This window comes from Myxine glutinosa, chromosome 12 (genome assembly GCF_964187855.1).
Source record: "Myxine glutinosa chromosome 12, kmMyxGlut1.1, whole genome shotgun sequence".
In the NCBI taxonomy this organism is placed as follows: Eukaryota; Metazoa; Chordata; class Myxini; order Myxiniformes; family Myxinidae; genus Myxine; species Myxine glutinosa.
In genome coordinates, this window is record NC_136272.1 from 29,363,969 (window position 1) to 29,380,180 (window position 16,212).

General features: G+C 46.4%; 1 protein-coding gene across 5 annotated transcripts in view; it reads right to left on the reverse strand.

The window, feature by feature from the left end:
- Nucleotides 1-2,876: 2,876 nt before the first annotated feature.
- The window catches only part of EARS2 (glutamyl-tRNA synthetase 2, mitochondrial), a 39,614-nt gene continuing 26,278 nt past the window's right edge, over nucleotides 2,877-16,212 (reverse strand). For all 5 annotated transcript variants that reach the window (XM_078766644.1, XM_078766647.1, XM_078766646.1 and 2 more), the window contains exon 12: nucleotides 2,877-3,219. The gene's annotated coding sequence lies outside the window, so the exon portion shown is untranslated. The remainder of the gene's footprint in view (nucleotides 3,220-16,212) is intronic.

Below are 16,212 nucleotides of genomic sequence, written 5' to 3' on the forward strand. Positions count from 1 at the left end.
CGCCACACGCTGAGGCATCGCCACACGCTGAGGCATCGCCACACGCTGAGGCATCGCCACACGCTGAGGCATCGCCACACGCTGAGGCATCGCCACACGCTGAGGCATCGCCACACGCTGAGGCCTCGCCACACGCTGAGGCCTCGCCACACGCTGAGGCCTCGCCACACGCTGAGGCCTCGCCACACGCTGAGGCCTCGCCACACGCTGAGGCCTCGCCACACGCTGAGGCCTCGCCACACGCTGAGGCCTCGCCACACTATGAGGCCTCGCCACACACTGAGGCCTCGCCACACACTGAGGCCTCGCCACACACTGAGGCCTCGCCACACACTGAGGCATCGCCACACACTGAGGCATCGCCACACACTGAGGCATCGCCACACACTGAGGCATCGCCACACACTGAGGCCTCGCCACACACTGAGGCATCGCCACACACTGAGGCATCGCCACACACTGAGGCATCGCCACACACTGAGGCATCGCCACACACTGAGGCATCGCCACACACTGAGGACTCGCCACACACTGAGGACTCGCCACACACGCCACACACTGAGGCCCGCCACACACTGAGGTATCACCACACACTGAGGCATCGCCACACACTGAGGCCTCTCCACACACTGAGGCCTCGCCACACACTGAGGCATCGCCACACACTGAGGCCTCTCCACACACTGAGGCCTCTCCACACACTGAGGCCTCTCCACACACTGAGGCCTCTCCACACACTGAGGCCTCGCCGTGCTTGCGAAGCACCAGGATGACAGTTTATAGGTGGGTCAGAATTCAAACCAAGACTTGACAGCAGAGAAGAGTGCGTCTACATCTAAGCCATACTGAATTCATGTCCTCATACAGTTGTATTTGTGATATTCCATGAATGCCGAGTGATGTAAACCTCTTGTAAACTTGTGTTAAACTTCCACCAAACCGTATCTGCGACATGTTCACAGCGATTCTTTATCTGATAACCACCTTATACTAAACGTGTCCACTACAAGTTCATATTGTCATGTTCGAGGCTCACAGACGCAACATGCCTCAACATGGACACCTTGGGGCCCGCTAACAGCCAGAAGGTGTAATGTCAAACTGCGTTCAATTATTTAATTATTGTCCTAACTTACCGTTCCGTAAGGTTATACTAATTAGGCAAAATTTGGGCAGTGGACTGTGCATGTGAGAGGCGAAAGGTGGGAAAATGTTTCTTAAAAAGAAAATGGTTTATTAATGAAAAGTATTAGGGAGAAAGAAGAATGAGACGTGGGGAACAGGACAAACTGGGAATGTCAAAAGACACAAACAGGGAGAAGGGAACGTGCAGCTTATGTACAGTGATGAAGAAATAAACAAGAAGACGTCATGCGGAGCACGATACTTGAAAAATCCGCCTCCACCCCCAAGGAAAAAAAATTCCATTGATACAGCAAATTGTCCATTTCATCAAGATTAAAATTGACAATCTTGATCAAAGCTCGGGTCAACAGGAAGAAAAGTGACGATTTTTCAGATGAAAAGTGATGATTTTGTAAGGTTGACCTTTGACCTTTTGACCTCAAAAATAGTTAGTTTCCCTATTTAGTGACTCAATGTGCAAATGCTGTTCAATTTTCAAGTCAATCGGATGAAAATTGAGGATTTTAAAAACTTGGCCTATGTTCACCTTTTGGCCGATGTTGACCTCAAAAATAGTTGGTGGTTGAATTCAGTGACCATATATGTAAATCCTCTTAGAATTTCAAGTCAATCAAATGAAAATTGGTGATTTTAGAAATTCGGCCTATGTTGACCTTTTGGCCTGTGTTTACCTTTTGGCCTATGTTGACCTCAAATATACTTTGTGGTTGAATTCAGTGACCAGATGTGCAAGTTCTCTTCAAATTTCAAGTCAATCTGATGAAAATTGAGTATTTTAGAAATTTGGCAAAGTTTGTGACCTTTGGCCTATGTTGACCTTTTGACATTTTGACCCCAAAAACAATAGGCTTCTCAATTGGGACGACCTATACAACTTGGTGAAGTTTTGTGACGATCGGTTTGGAATTGTGACCTGTAGGCCGGTGACAAACAGACAAATGAAAAATCGGTCAAAGACCGAGGACTTGCCGGAATGTACTTTTTTATCGGCCATTTTGGACAAATATGGCGGCCGAACCACGTGACCAATGACGTCATCATTATTTGTTTTCTAAACTAATTTATTCCTTGATGATGCTCAAGAAATTTAATCTTGATCGGATGAAGTTTTGTACTTGTCGAATAATGACATCATAATGCAGGCACCTATGACATCATCATTAACATATTTTATTCCCCATGGAGAGTTCTTTACAATGAGCCATGTCTGAATTTTTTCTATTCAGCAATTTCGGAGATATCGAGGTGCAAAGTTTTTCAAAGATGGCGGCCGAACCACGTGACCGAGGACGTCATCATTAAAAAATTTTCTTCACCGGTTTATGCCGACATGGCGCTCAAGAAATTTCATCTTGATCGGATGAAGTTTTGTACTTGACGAATTATGACGTCATAATGGAGGCACCTATGACATCATCATGAACATATTTTATTCTCCATGGAGAGTTCTTTACAATGAGCCATGTCTCATTTTTTTCTATTCAGCACTTTCGGAGATATAGAGGTGCAAAGTTTTTCGGTTTTTCCAAGATGGCGGGCGAACCACGTGACCGATGACATCATCATTTTTTTTTTTCTCCACCAGTTTATGCCGTCATGTCGCTCAAGAAATTACATCTTGATTGGATGAAGTTTTGTACTTGTCGAATTATCAAATTACTATCAAATTACTAGCCCTATGGGCAGGGCTTCAATTGAGAGGCCTAAATGAAAAGGTAAAATATCAGAAATTGAAGGTTTTTAAAATTTTAAACGATTCATATAAACATCCGTTAAATCATATCACACGCAAATCATCAAAATCTAAACAGTATCTTACTATAATTCACCAAATGTCCCACAGTGATCGATACACTATGATCGTGATGATCGTGATCGTGAATCGTGATCGATAATCGTGTTCACAATCGCTATGTCGTATGTACTCCCGATACGTGTTTCCTTCAGTTGAAATGGGTTAGAATTCTCTCAAGCAGGGATTCAACCCGTGTCCTTATAAAAGGTCTTTGTCCGAGGTCACCGAGTTTGATCGGTGCAGCTGTGCAGCGATCGGTGCAGCCGTTTGTGCGGCACCTGGGAAAACAACATCGTCACAATGAAAACATCGTCACAATGAACGTTATGCGAACGCGAATGTTATGCGGGAGTCCAAACCTGAGAATGCTGGAGACCAAAGCTGAAATTGGGAAAACTAAATAGCCTATTTTACTCCTGGAGATCCCAGGATTATCCGCCCAAAATATCGTTGCGATCGGTTCAGCAGTTTTTACGGTACCTTCGAACGGACAGACAGACAGACAGACGGACGGACATTTGGTGAATTATAGTAAGATGATGTCATAATGGAGGCCTTGGGCCGAGAGAGTTAAAAAATTGGGCACAGTCTATTCCAGGGCAAGACAAATATGTGTGTAAAGTTTGGTGATTCTACGTGCAACGGTGTAGACGTAGTGCTGTGCACAGACAGACAAACAGACAAACAGACAGACAAACCAACCGATCAACATACTTGCCGGATCTTTTTCCGGCAAGTAACAAACAGACAAACAGACAGACAGAACCACAAACACAACCGACCAATATACGTGAAAAATCTTCGATTTTGCAAGTAATAATCCCAACCCAGCTATGGTGCCATGCATCAGACTCTTATGAACAAAGGGGAGCAGACGAGGACTTTCCAATTGCACGATGGCGTGTCAGTGGAACAGGAGCACATTCGGCGGGGAGAAGGCGTTGTCGCACGAATCCTGTTCTGCACGAGGCACACAGCACAAAGATGCTCCCCTCCTTTCTGGTCCATGGCAGAGACGAAGAGCACATGCACAAGCCAGTTTTTACCACCACGGGATCGCCCATGGTTGGTCCCCATTTGTCGCTGATTGGGATGGGCGCTGCTCTCTTCCACAATATCAAATCCCCTCCCCCCCTCATCCAGAACTTTCCCACAGCCCCGGAGGCTGCTCATCACACAGTCAACCTTTGTGCCCTTGGCAGATTCGTCCTACCTGCTCCACCTTCCACCTCACCGCCATGGCTTGCTTACAATGGCCGAACAGTTCGTAATTGATCCAGTGGTGCGCAAAACATTTCCATTGCACCTTTTTGTGGCCGCAATTCCTCACCTGGTGCCATCCGCTTTACAAGGAGGTTTCAGATCTACGACATTAGCCTGTCTAGCCTAAAGTCAATGCTTATCGCCTCCCTTAGTGCACATATTACACACAACTTAGCCAAACATTCCCCTGTTACAAATGTAAATCAAAACTAGGCGAAACACATGGGCCATACCGTAATCGTACTACATTCTAACTATGGATCCCCCCCTTCCACGTAACACGTAATCATAATCTAGGAATAAATTAGTTTAGAAAACAAATAATAATGATGTCATCAGTCACGTGGTTCGGCCGCCATATTTGTTTCAACACAAAAGCCTTAAAAACCACTGAAAATACATCCTGGCGAGGGTCTGCAATCTCTGATTGCTCTTTTTCTTGTTATTATTGTCACTGGCAAGGTGTGGTTGATCCATCAATCAAGTTGTCACTGGAAGTTGTCAAGCAAATATAGCTGCCCTGGCTCCATTGTGACAGACAATTTGTCACTTGATCCGAGCTTCTACTGAGGCGTCTACCCCCGACGGCATGTTGAGGAGGGTGTGGAAAAACAAACCAAAACAAAAATTCAAGTCCACCTGGCATGTGTCCTCAGCATTCTCCTGTGTGGCAGCGAATCCAGGACTGCTGCACACATCCGCCACGAGAAAAGGATCAAAACTTTTCATTTACGATGACTGGAATTTTATTTTCAACAGCTGACGTGATAAGGCCCCAAACCCACAAGTCCTTGAGGAATCAGGGATGCACGGCATCTTTTTATGCCAAGTCAAAGACTCCTCCACCAGTTGCACGATGAACGCATTCCCAAGGGTTTACTCATTGAAGAATTGGAAGACGCAAAAAGGACCCACCGGAGGCTGGTCTTCGAAGATGTCTGAATAAGAGAAATTAAGTGTTTCAACATGGACATAAAGATTTCATTTCTGTACACATATATGAATTGTGCGTGCAAGAAAGGTCAGTGGTCTATCTGTCTTCTACCGCCACCTTTCTGGTCTTGGACCCTCTGCTCTTTCCGTGCTTTGTCCCCCACAGGTTTCTGCAGAGCGCACCTGGTCCACCATCAACCCTCTTCTGGTGAAACTACCTAAATCCAGGATCACTGCTCACCTCCACTCATCCGTTCCTCTTTTTCCCACATGTAGAACTAACTTCCACATTCTCTTCAATCTCATTCTTCCCTCCAGGTCTTCAAGGCAGCTGTTCACGAACCATCTCAACCAATCCAAAACCATGATATCCTCTACCCACATTAATCTCCGCCCTTCCTCCTTCCAAATTTCCAGTTTCCCTCCTGAGAGTTTCCCTCTGTCTCCATCTTGTCCACCCTATGTATCCTCTCCTACCCACATTCCTCCCCACAGTCATTGTGTGTTCAAGTCTTCCTCCATCTTGGCATTCAACTCTGCTGTTCCTTTTGTCTCGTCGCTTCCTGATTCATTCGGTGTATTAGTACTGGCTGTTCCATGAGCCTCGACTATGTACAGTATACAAAAATAAAGGGTGTGCGAACTTTTGATCAGTTTCTCCGTACATGTGGGGTGTGGCCATGGGTAACCAAATGGCGATTGGCCAAATTTGAGGATGTGTGAAACATTTTGAAATACCCCACACTTTTCCCAATGGCGACTTGCTGTTCTGACGTTGCGATGGTGGGAAGATGAGATGTCCCCACTCTATCGATTTGAAAAACAGTTTAATTAATAAAGAATGGTGACAACAACACGAACAACAAAGCACGGCAACATTAATAAATTGCTACAGCAAGAGTAACTATATTCGATAAGAGCACAGATTGTAAAGGTGGCTCAATAGGACACACATGTAATCCTAATTCAACTGTCGCAAGCCAGGCAACAACAAAGGATAAATAAGGATACAAGTGGTTTGAAAACGAGAAAAATAAATAAATAAATAAATAGTGGAAAAATACCAATATTATAAATACCAAAATACCAAAAAAATACCAAAATACCAATATGTGGAAAAATACCATACCAATATGTTTCATTAACCTGAAGCCACGGTAGAAGAAAAAAAAATGGGACATAATGGGGGAATTGTGGCTATGCTCGTGTTGGTGGGCTTGTAGAGTAGGGGTGTGATGGATGGCATGGGTCAACAGTGGGCGCGCACGGGAATGCAGCCAGCTTATGGTCTAGGGATAGTGGCACCAATATGTTTTTGGAAACTGCTTACTATTTTACTTCCACATTCACCGACATCCCACTTTTTTTCTTGATCTGCTTCTTTAAAACCCGCAGGCTCCACATTATAATGGGAACGCAGGACAGAGTCTCGCACCATCCACCATAGCGTGTCCATGTGCCAAATGAGAGATTCCTTACCGAATTCCATGCCAGCCAAATCAGACCCCAGAACCAATTCAAACCCCAGACCCAAATCAGACTCCAGACCCAAGTCAGACTTCGGACCCAAATCAGACCCCGGACCCAAATCAATCCCCATACACAAATCAGACCCCAGACCCAAAGCAGACCCCAGACCCAAATCAGATCCCAGACTCAAATCAGACCCCAGACCCAAATCAGTCCCCAGACCCAAATCAGACCTCGGACCCAAATCAGACCCCGGACCCAAATCAATCCCCATACACAAATCAGATCCCAGACCCAAATCAGACCCCAGACCCAAATCAGTCCCCAGGCCCAAATCAGACCCCAGACACAAATCAGACCCTGGACCCAAATCAATCCCCATACACAAATCAGACCCCAAACCCAAATCAGTCCCTAGACACAAATCAGACTCTAGCTTTGGGGAGTGGACTTCGGAGGAAGAAGAGGGGGTGTTGTAATCATAACTAGAACTTTTCTCTTTGATGTCAGGACGTCGACCGATATGCCTCCGCCCACATTATTACATCATTATAATACTTGTATCAAGTTTGATTTAAATCCATTCAGCTGTGCCTAAGTTAGCACATTTTTACCCGACATGACCTCTGACCTATTGACCCCAAAAATTAATCAGTTCATGTTTATATCATTATGCATACCTGTACCAAGTTTTAATTTAAATCCCTTCAGCTGTTCACAAGTTCACATTTTTACCTGACATGACCTCTGACCTTTGACCTCAGGACCCCCAAAATCGTATCAACTAAACTTTACATCATTATGCATGCTCGTACCAAATTTGAATTGGATCACTTCAGCCATTCTCCAGTTATAGACCTATGACCCCAAAATATAATTACTTCATCTTTACAATATTATACATACCTGTACCAAGTTTGAATTAGATCACTTCAGCCGTTCTCGAGTTATAGAACTATTACAGATTTGACCTTTGACCCCAAAATCGAATCGCTTCATCTTTACAACATTATACATACCTGTACCAAGTTTGAATTAGATCACTTCAGCCGTTCTGAAGTTATAGATCTATTACAGATTTGACCTTTGACCTCAAAATCTAAAAGTTAATCTTTACATCATTATACATTCCTGTACAGTACTAAGTTTGAATTAGATCACTTCAGCCGTTCTCAAGTTAGAGACCTATTACAGACTTTGACCTTTGACCTCTTGACCCCAAAATCTAATCAGTTCATCTTTACACCATTCTACATAAGTGTACCAAATTTGGTCAGAATCCCATCACTGGTTCACAAGTTATCATGGTAACAGTATTTTTACCTAACATGACCTCTGACCTTTGCCCTTCGACCTCGTGACCCCAAAATCTAATCAGTTCATCTTTACAACATTGTACATACCTGTGCCAAGTTTGACTAAGATCCCTTTAGAGTTTAGATGTTCTCAAGTTATCGCGGTAACGAAAACCTATCACTCACGGACGGACGGACGGACGGACGGACAACCTGAAAACATAATGCCTCCGGCGACTTCGTCGGCGGAGGCATAAAAATTGAGTGGAGAGGAAAATAGGTAAACACAGGTTTACGGGGGTCCTTGTCATTCTGATTGAATGACACATGTACGGGTACAAAAGCAGACAGAACAAACTCGGTGGCAATTTCTATAACATTTGTACACCAGCGCTCCGCATCCAGCCTTTCCTGCGCATGTAACAATATAGTCCTGGGAGAGAGAAAATCCCCATCCAAACAAATAAATATTTACAACACTGAACAGTCTGAAATGAACATTAAAGTCGAAAGTTTCAAAGTATGGAATATTGTTTGGCATGGGAAAAGTCTCAGTGCAATGTTGTTGGTGTTGTACAGCCCCAGACAGTGTTCTCTTGAACAAGCCCGCTGTACGGAGACAGCTGTCGATCTCCCAGGAGCGTCAAAGATATCCCCCACATCCAGGATGGTGTCTCCCCCTTCACAAAGTTAGGGCCATGACAGTGTTAGAGAGTTAGAGAGAGTGAGTGAGTTAGAGAGAGTGAGTGAGTTAGAGAGAGTGAGTGAGTTAGAGAGAGTGAGTGAGTTAGAGAGAGTGAGTGAGTTAGAGAGAGTGAGTGAGTTAGAGAGAGTGAGTGAGTGAGTGAGTGAGTGAGTGAGTGAGTGAGTGAGTGAGTTAGAAAGAGTGAGTGAGTTAGAAAGCGTTAGAGAGTTAGAAAGAGATAGAGTTAGAGAGCGAGAGAGAGTTAGAGAGCGAGAGAGAGTTAGAGAGCGAGAGAGAGTTAGAGAGCGAGAGAGAGTTAGAGAGCGAGAGAGAGTTAGAGAGCGAGAGAGAGTTAGAGAGCGAGAGAGAGTTAGAGAGCGAGAGAGAGTTAGAGAGCGAGAGAGAGTTAGAGAGAGTGAGTGAGTTAGAGAGAGTGAGTGAGTTAGAGAGAGTGAGTGAGTTAGAAAGAGTGAGTGAGTTAGAAAGAGTGAGTGAGTTAGAAAGAGTGAGTGAGTTAGAAAGAGTGAGTGAGTTAGAGAGAGTGAGTGAGTTAGAAAGAGAGAGAGAGAGCGTTAGAGAGTTAGAAAGAGATAGAGTTAGAGAGCGAGAGAGAGTTATAGAGAGCGAGAGAGAGTTAGAGAGCGAGAGAGAGTTAGAGAGCGAGAGAGAGTTAGAGAGCGAGAGAGAGTTAGAGAGCGAGAGAGAGTTAGAGAGCGAGAGAGAGTTAGAGAGCGAGAGAGAGTTAGAGAGCGAGAGAGAGTTAGAGAGCGAGAGAGAGTTAGAGAGCGAGAGAGAGTTAGAGAGCGAGAGAGAGTGAGTGAGTTAGAAAGAGTGAGTGAGTTAGAAAGAGTGAGTGAGTGAGAAAGAGTGAGTGAGTTAGAGAGAGTGAGAGTTAGAGAGAGTGAGTGAGTTAGAAAGAGAGAGCGTTAGAGAGTTAGAAAGAGATAGAGTTAGAGAGCGAGAGAGAGTTATAGAGAGTTAGAGAGCGAGAGAGAGTTAGAGAGAGTTAGAGAGCGAGAGAGAGTTAGAGAGAGCAAGAGAGAGTTATAGAGAGCGAGAGAGAGTTAGAGAGAGTTAGAGAGCGAGAGACAGTTATAGAGAGTGAGAGAGAGTTATAGAGAGTGAGAGAGAGTTAGAGAGAGTTAGAGAGAGTCATAGAGAGTGAGAGTGAGTCATAGAGAGTGAGAGAGTTGGAGAGCGAGAGAGTTAGAGTTGGAGAGAGTTAGAAAGAGAGAGGAAGAGAGTTAGAGGGTTAGAAAGAGAGAGAGAGTTAGAAAGAGAGAGAGAGTTAGAGAGTTAGAAAGAGAGAGAGTTGGAGAGAGTTAGAAAGAGAGAGGAAGAGAGTTAGAGGGTTAGAAAGAGAGAGAGTTGGAGAGTTAGAGGGTTAGAAAGAGAGAGAGTTAGAAAGAGAGAGAGTTAGAGAGTTAGAAAGAGAGAGAGTTGGAGAGAGTTAGAAAGAGAGAGGAAGAGAGTTAGAGGGTTAGAAAGAGAGAGAGAGTTGGAGAGAGTTAGAAAGAGAGAGGAAGAGAGTTAGAGGGTTAGAAAGAGAGAGAGTTAGAAAGAGAGAGAGTTGGAGAGAGTTAGAAAGAGAGAGGAAGAGAGTTAGAGAGTTAGAAAGAGAGAGAGTTGGAGGGAGTTAGAAAGAGAGAGGAGGAGAGTTGGAGGGTTAGAAAGAGAGAGAGTTAGAAAGAGAGAGAGTTGGAGAGTTAGAAAGAGAGAGAGTTGGAGAGGGTTAGAAAGAGAGAGGAAGAGACTCAAACAACCCCTCACTGTGCCTCATCCCTTCACCATCAAACCTTTCATCCTCCTCATCCTTCCCTTTCTTGGAACTCTTCTGCAATCTCTGACACACTATCAACAGCTCTCCCTACCTCCCCCTCTCATCCTTCATCTTACCCTACTCCTCCCCTCCCCTGTCCTGTACCCGATGCTCCCCCTCTCTCTTCATTAACGGTATGGACCTCAAACATCCGGGGCCTTCGCTCAAACATGACTGATCTCTCCATACAGGTTGCTTCTGACAATCCAGACTTGATCTGCTTAACAGAGACTTTCCTCCTTCAAGATCTCTGATTCCTTAATATCTCTTCCTGGTTACTCCCTCCTGTGGTATGATAGACCTGAGCCTCGGCCTGGTGGTGGGGTGGCTATCTTTATCAAAAACTCTCTTCCTCACTCTCCTTGCACTGCCCTCTCTCCTCCTCACCCCCAGAAGTACCTCTGGCTACGGCTTCCTCTCCACTCCCACCTTTTGTTCATATGTGTTCTGTACCGTCCCCCAAACAGTGATGACTCCATCTACATTTCACTGTCTGACAACATGGACCAACTTCTATCCACTCATCCCAACTCTCTCTTCCTCATATGTGGTGACTTCAACTGTCATCATGCCACCTGGTTGGGTGTGGGTTCCTCTCTCACCAGCCATGGCACCTCAGCAAAGGACTTCTGTGACTCACTGGGATTGACACAATCTGTCAATTTCCCGACCCGGATCTCAGCCAATGGAGTATCTTCTCTTCTAGACTTGGTTATGACAAACTTCCCTGCTAATGTCTGCTGCTCTTCTTCTGCTCCAATCGGTTCTTCTGATCATGTGCTTGTCAAAGTGGACATCTTTCTGGCCATTCTCAGAGAGCCTCCTCAGCATCGACGAGTCTGGCATTTCACTCAGGCCGACTGGGACGGTATTCAAGCAGCCATCAATCGTCTGGATTGGTCTCCCATCTCCACTGCCTCTGACATCAATTCTTCCTGGGAATTCTTCCAAAGCAAACTGATCTCTCTCATGCACAGATTTATCCCATCTCGCCTTCAGTTGTCTTACCCTTCCTCCCGTCCATGGTACACTGAATCTAGTGGTGAGGCAGTTGCCCTGAAACAACTTGCCTTTGCCTCTTGGAAGGCTAATCCAACTGAAGGCAATCTCAGTTCCTTCCACCAAGCTAGGAACAAGTGTGTGTCTACCCTCAGGGGTGCCAGGAAGCACTATCTCTCCTCACTCAAGAATGAACTCTCAAACCTGTCTCCTTCCTCCAAATCCTGGTGGCGTCTGGTCAAATCCGTTTCTGGTGTTTGTTCCCCCTCCATCCCCTCCCTTACCTCAAATGGCCACACAGTTGCCATCGCACGTGACAAAGCCGAATGCCTCAACTCTGTGTTTGCCTCAAAATCCATAGTCCCAAACCCATCTCTCTCTGTTCCCACCTTTCCCAGTCGAACCCAAATGCTCCTGGACTCTGTGTCCTTCTCTCCTGACAAGGTGGAGGAGTTTTTGTCAAACCTCGACTCTGATTCTGCAACTGGATCAGACGGCATCAGCCCACGGGTCCTAAAATCCTGCTCTGCCGCTCTATCTCACCCTCTCTCTGTTATTTTCACCCTATCTTTTGCTCAAGGTCATCTGCCAGCATCCTGGAAATCAGCAAACATGACCGCTTTACACAAAAAAGGTGCAAAAACAGATCCTTGCAACTACAGACCAATCAGCCTGCTCCCAATTATCAGCAAAGTCATGGAATCCATCATTGCTTCGGATATGAAATCTTTCCTCTTCTCCAATGGCTTGATCTCTGATCATCAATTTGGTTTCAGACCAGGTCACTCTACTCTGGACATGCTGCTTCTGCTGTCTCAACAATGGATGGAGGTCCTCAATGCCAAACAGGAAATCAGAGCTGTCTCCCTTGACATATCACGTGCCTTCGATACGGTCTGGCACCCAGGTCTGCTCACCAAACTCTCCTCCTATGGTATCCATGGAAATCTCCATGCATGGCTTGCGGACTTCCTCTCTGGTCGTAGTCAACGTGTGGCCCTGAATGGATTTCTCTCATCTCCCCTTTCTGTTCTGGCTGGAGTTCCCCAAGGCAGTGTGCTGGGCCCTGTGCTTTTTCTGGTCTTTATCAATGATCTCTGCGACTCTCTGGAAAATCCTCTCTATCTCTTTGCTGATGACTCCACTCTCTGCCGCTCCATTCCTCTTCCCTCAGATCGGCAGTCTGCAGCCTCCTCACTCTCTGAAGACATGGACAAAATCACAGACTGGTCAAACAAGTGGAACATGTCTTTCAATCCTGGCAAATCTCACACTCTTACTATGTCTCTCCGAAAAGATCGACTGGACAACCCTTCCATCTACTTTCTCAACAATCCTCTCCAAGAAGTTCTGTCGCTCAAGCTTTTGGGTCTCACTATCTGCCATGATCTTTCTTGGGAAAACCACATTTCCAAGCTGGCCTCCAAAGCCAGTCGCCGACTGGGCATCCTCCGTCGTGCGAAGTCCTTCCTAGGCACACCTGAGCTCCTCACCACATACAAGGCTTTCATCCGCAGCTCAATGGAATACTGTTCTCCCCTATGGGCTGGTGCTCCTGCCTCACACCTGGCTCGGCTTCACGCTGTTGAATCCAAAGCTTTCAGAATCATTGGAATCTCCCGCGATGAAGCTATCTCTGAGGGCCTTTCACTCACTCACCGCAGGCAGGTAGGTGGTCTTTCTGTCTTCTACCGACTCCTCTCCGGCCTTGCACCCCCAGCTCTCTCTGTGCTCTGTCCCCCAAATATTCCTACAGGTCGCACAAGATCTGCCAGCCACCCTCTGATGGTTAAACTGCCGAAATCTCGGCTCTCTGCTCACCTTCACTCTTTCATTCCTCTTTTCTCCTGCCTCTGGAACAAACTCCCACACTCACTTCAATCACACTCCTCCCTCCAGGTCTTTAAAACAGCTGTTCACCACCATCTCTTATCTTCCCCCATCCAAAACCTTGATCTTTTCTACCCCCACTAATTCACCCCAGATCCACCTTGTTTGAAATTCCAACTTCTTTCCTGGAAGTCTTGGCAGTGTCCATATGTTTTATACCTCTCCCAACCCCCCCCCCCCCTTCCATGCCTCCCCCCAGAGCCCTCTCCCTCCCACAGTTCTCTCGATGTCTCCATGTCTCTCGGTCCCTGCTCTCAAATGTTGTGTTTGTGTCCTTCCCCCTCTCTCCCCATCTTGTCTACCGCTCCCGATGTTATTTGTTTTATGTGTCTGTTTGTCTTTCTGTGTGATTAATGTTCGCTCTTTCACGAGCCTCAATCTTGTATACGAAAAAAAAAAAAAAAAAAAAAAAGAGAGTTAGAGGGTTAGAAAGAGAGAGAGTTAGAAAGAGAGAGAGTTAGAGAGTTAGAAAGAGAGAGTTAGAAAGAGAGAGAGTTAGAAAGAGAGAAGGTTAGAGAGTTAGAAAGAGAGAGAGTTAGAAAGAAAGAGAGTTGGAAAGAGAGAGAGTTAGAGAGTTAGAAAGAGAGAGAGTTAGAGAGTTAGAAAGAGAGAGAGTTAGAAAGAGATAGAGTTAGAGAGCGAGAGAGAGTTATAGAGAGTTAGAGAGCGAGAGAGTTAGAGAGAGATAGAGAGCGAGAGAGAGTTAGAGAGAGCGAGAGAGAGTTATAGAGAGTGAGAGAGAGTTAGAGAGAGTTAGAGAGCGAAAGAGAGTTATAGAGAGTGAGAGAGAGTTATAGAGAGTGAGAGAGAGTTAGAGAGAGTCATAGAGAGTGAGAGAGAGTCATAGAGAGTGAGAGAGTTGGAGAGCGAGAGAGTTAGAGTTGGAGAGAGTTAGAAAGAGAGAGGAAGAGAGTTAGAGGGTTAGAAAGAGAGAGAGTTAGAAAGAGAGAGAGAGTTAGAGAGTTAGAAAGAGAGAGAGAGAGTTAGAGAGTTAGAAAGAGAGCGAGTTAGAGAGTTAGAAAGAGAGAGAGTTAGAAAGAGAGAGAGAGTTAGAAAGAGAGAGAGAGAGAGAGAGAGAGAGAGAGAGTTAGAAAGAGAGAGAGTTAGAAAGAGAGAGTTAGAAAGAGAGAGAGTTAGAAAGAGAGAGTTGGAGAGTTACAAAGAGAGAGAGTTAGAGAGTTAGAAAGAGAGAGAGTTAGAAAGAGAGAGAGAGTTAGAGAGTTAGAAAGAGATAGAGTTAGAGAGCGAGAGAGAGTTATAGAGAGCGAGAGAGAGTTATAGAGAGCGAGAAAGAGCGAGAGGGCGAGCGAGAGAGAGAGAGAGAGACAAGAGAAGAGGGACAGGGCCAGTCCATCGGCACTCTAACCGTGATCACGCTGCCCTGAGGAATGCGGGCAGCAGGGAAGAATGGGGAAGATTTGGCCCCCGACTTGGGTTGGGGGGCACAACCACCGCGAAAAGGCGGCCGCAATAGTTGTTCAGGGCAATCTTGTTGAATGTGGTTTCGATCATTTTAGATCGACAGATATACCTCTGAATCTTGTGATGTATGTATTAGTCCCCTTCTGGTTTCACCGTCCGTCTTCAATACATCAAAATGATGACCCACATTATTGTGGGGTGGGTTATGGGAAGCCAGGCCGGTCTTTCACGAACCGGCTGGCAAGGCCTGCCGTTCGACTAAGGTTCGAGCAGAAATTGGTATTTTGTTCACGATCGCTCACCTACTCTTCGCGAAGGACACAGTGGTGCGTTTTATGTCCTCCAAGGAATGCCGGCAGAAGGAACACCAGTTTAACGTCCATCCGAGGGACCGCACACACACAGATGTGGAACACCGGGATGATGGGATTTAAACCCAGGTTCGACAGCTGAGAGTGTGGCCTCCCTGGATTCCTATGATACACACCTCATCCCATCACTCATCCCAAAACTTTTCCATGAATTCCCGCCGTTGTTGCAGACTGGCGTCTGGCAGTGCCGGTGAGGTTTTCCCGCACACAGGAAGGAAGAGCGGAGCGTGTGCGACCCCGTCGTGACGGCCGTACTCGTACCCCCCACCGAGCCCCGCGGTAACCAGCGGGTGGGAGCCGCGGGTCTGCCCGAGGAGCTTAACACGGGAAACTGCTGAGGAAGTGACCGGGTTTCCAAATAATCTGTGACATGAGAAACAATGGCGGCCCATTTGAGGGCGTCCTATTAGGCCCGAGCCATTAGCGCAGACGCCTCGTTCGTCCTTTGTCCTCCATTGTCCCGCTCCTCAATGGCACCCTGTCCTCGCGTACAGCTGGCGAGGCTTAAGGCTCGGGGTCGGCGAAGCGGGAGGGGGTGGTGTGCGGACGGGACGACGGGAGGAGCTGCATCGCACTCTCCATGGGGACAAATCGGTTCATTAACGAAGCTTCGCTGCAATTAGCGTTCGTCGCAATTACTTAATGAACCCTCTTTTTAAATTGAGGCTCGAGCGGACACCTCGCTTCGAAAAACAACAACGTGGCCGCTTGTTTTTCACGTGCGAAACAATCAGGGCCATTCATGCAACAAGCGTCGACCGGGCGCCGAACAATGAAACCTCCATGATCCGTGTCATCCGATCCATGGAATTCCCTCTTCCCTCTCAGGGACCCGACGTGTTCCACTTCGAGCGAAGCTCGTCGGAAGCGCAATTGGCAGGAAAACTACATTATGAACAAAAGTTTATTTATTTTCAAGATGGAAGTTCGAATCGATTTGTGAACGACGAACCACGCTGTCCTCACCTTTTGTTACGTAATCCCAGGTGCGCGCGCACCAGGTCCACATCACGTGACCGCTTAGCCGCCGCACCGTCAATTGTTTACTTTAGGAGGGTGGAAGGTGGGGATGCGAGAGGGTGGGGATGCGAGAGGGGGGGGGGGGGGTAACACCAATGGGCAAT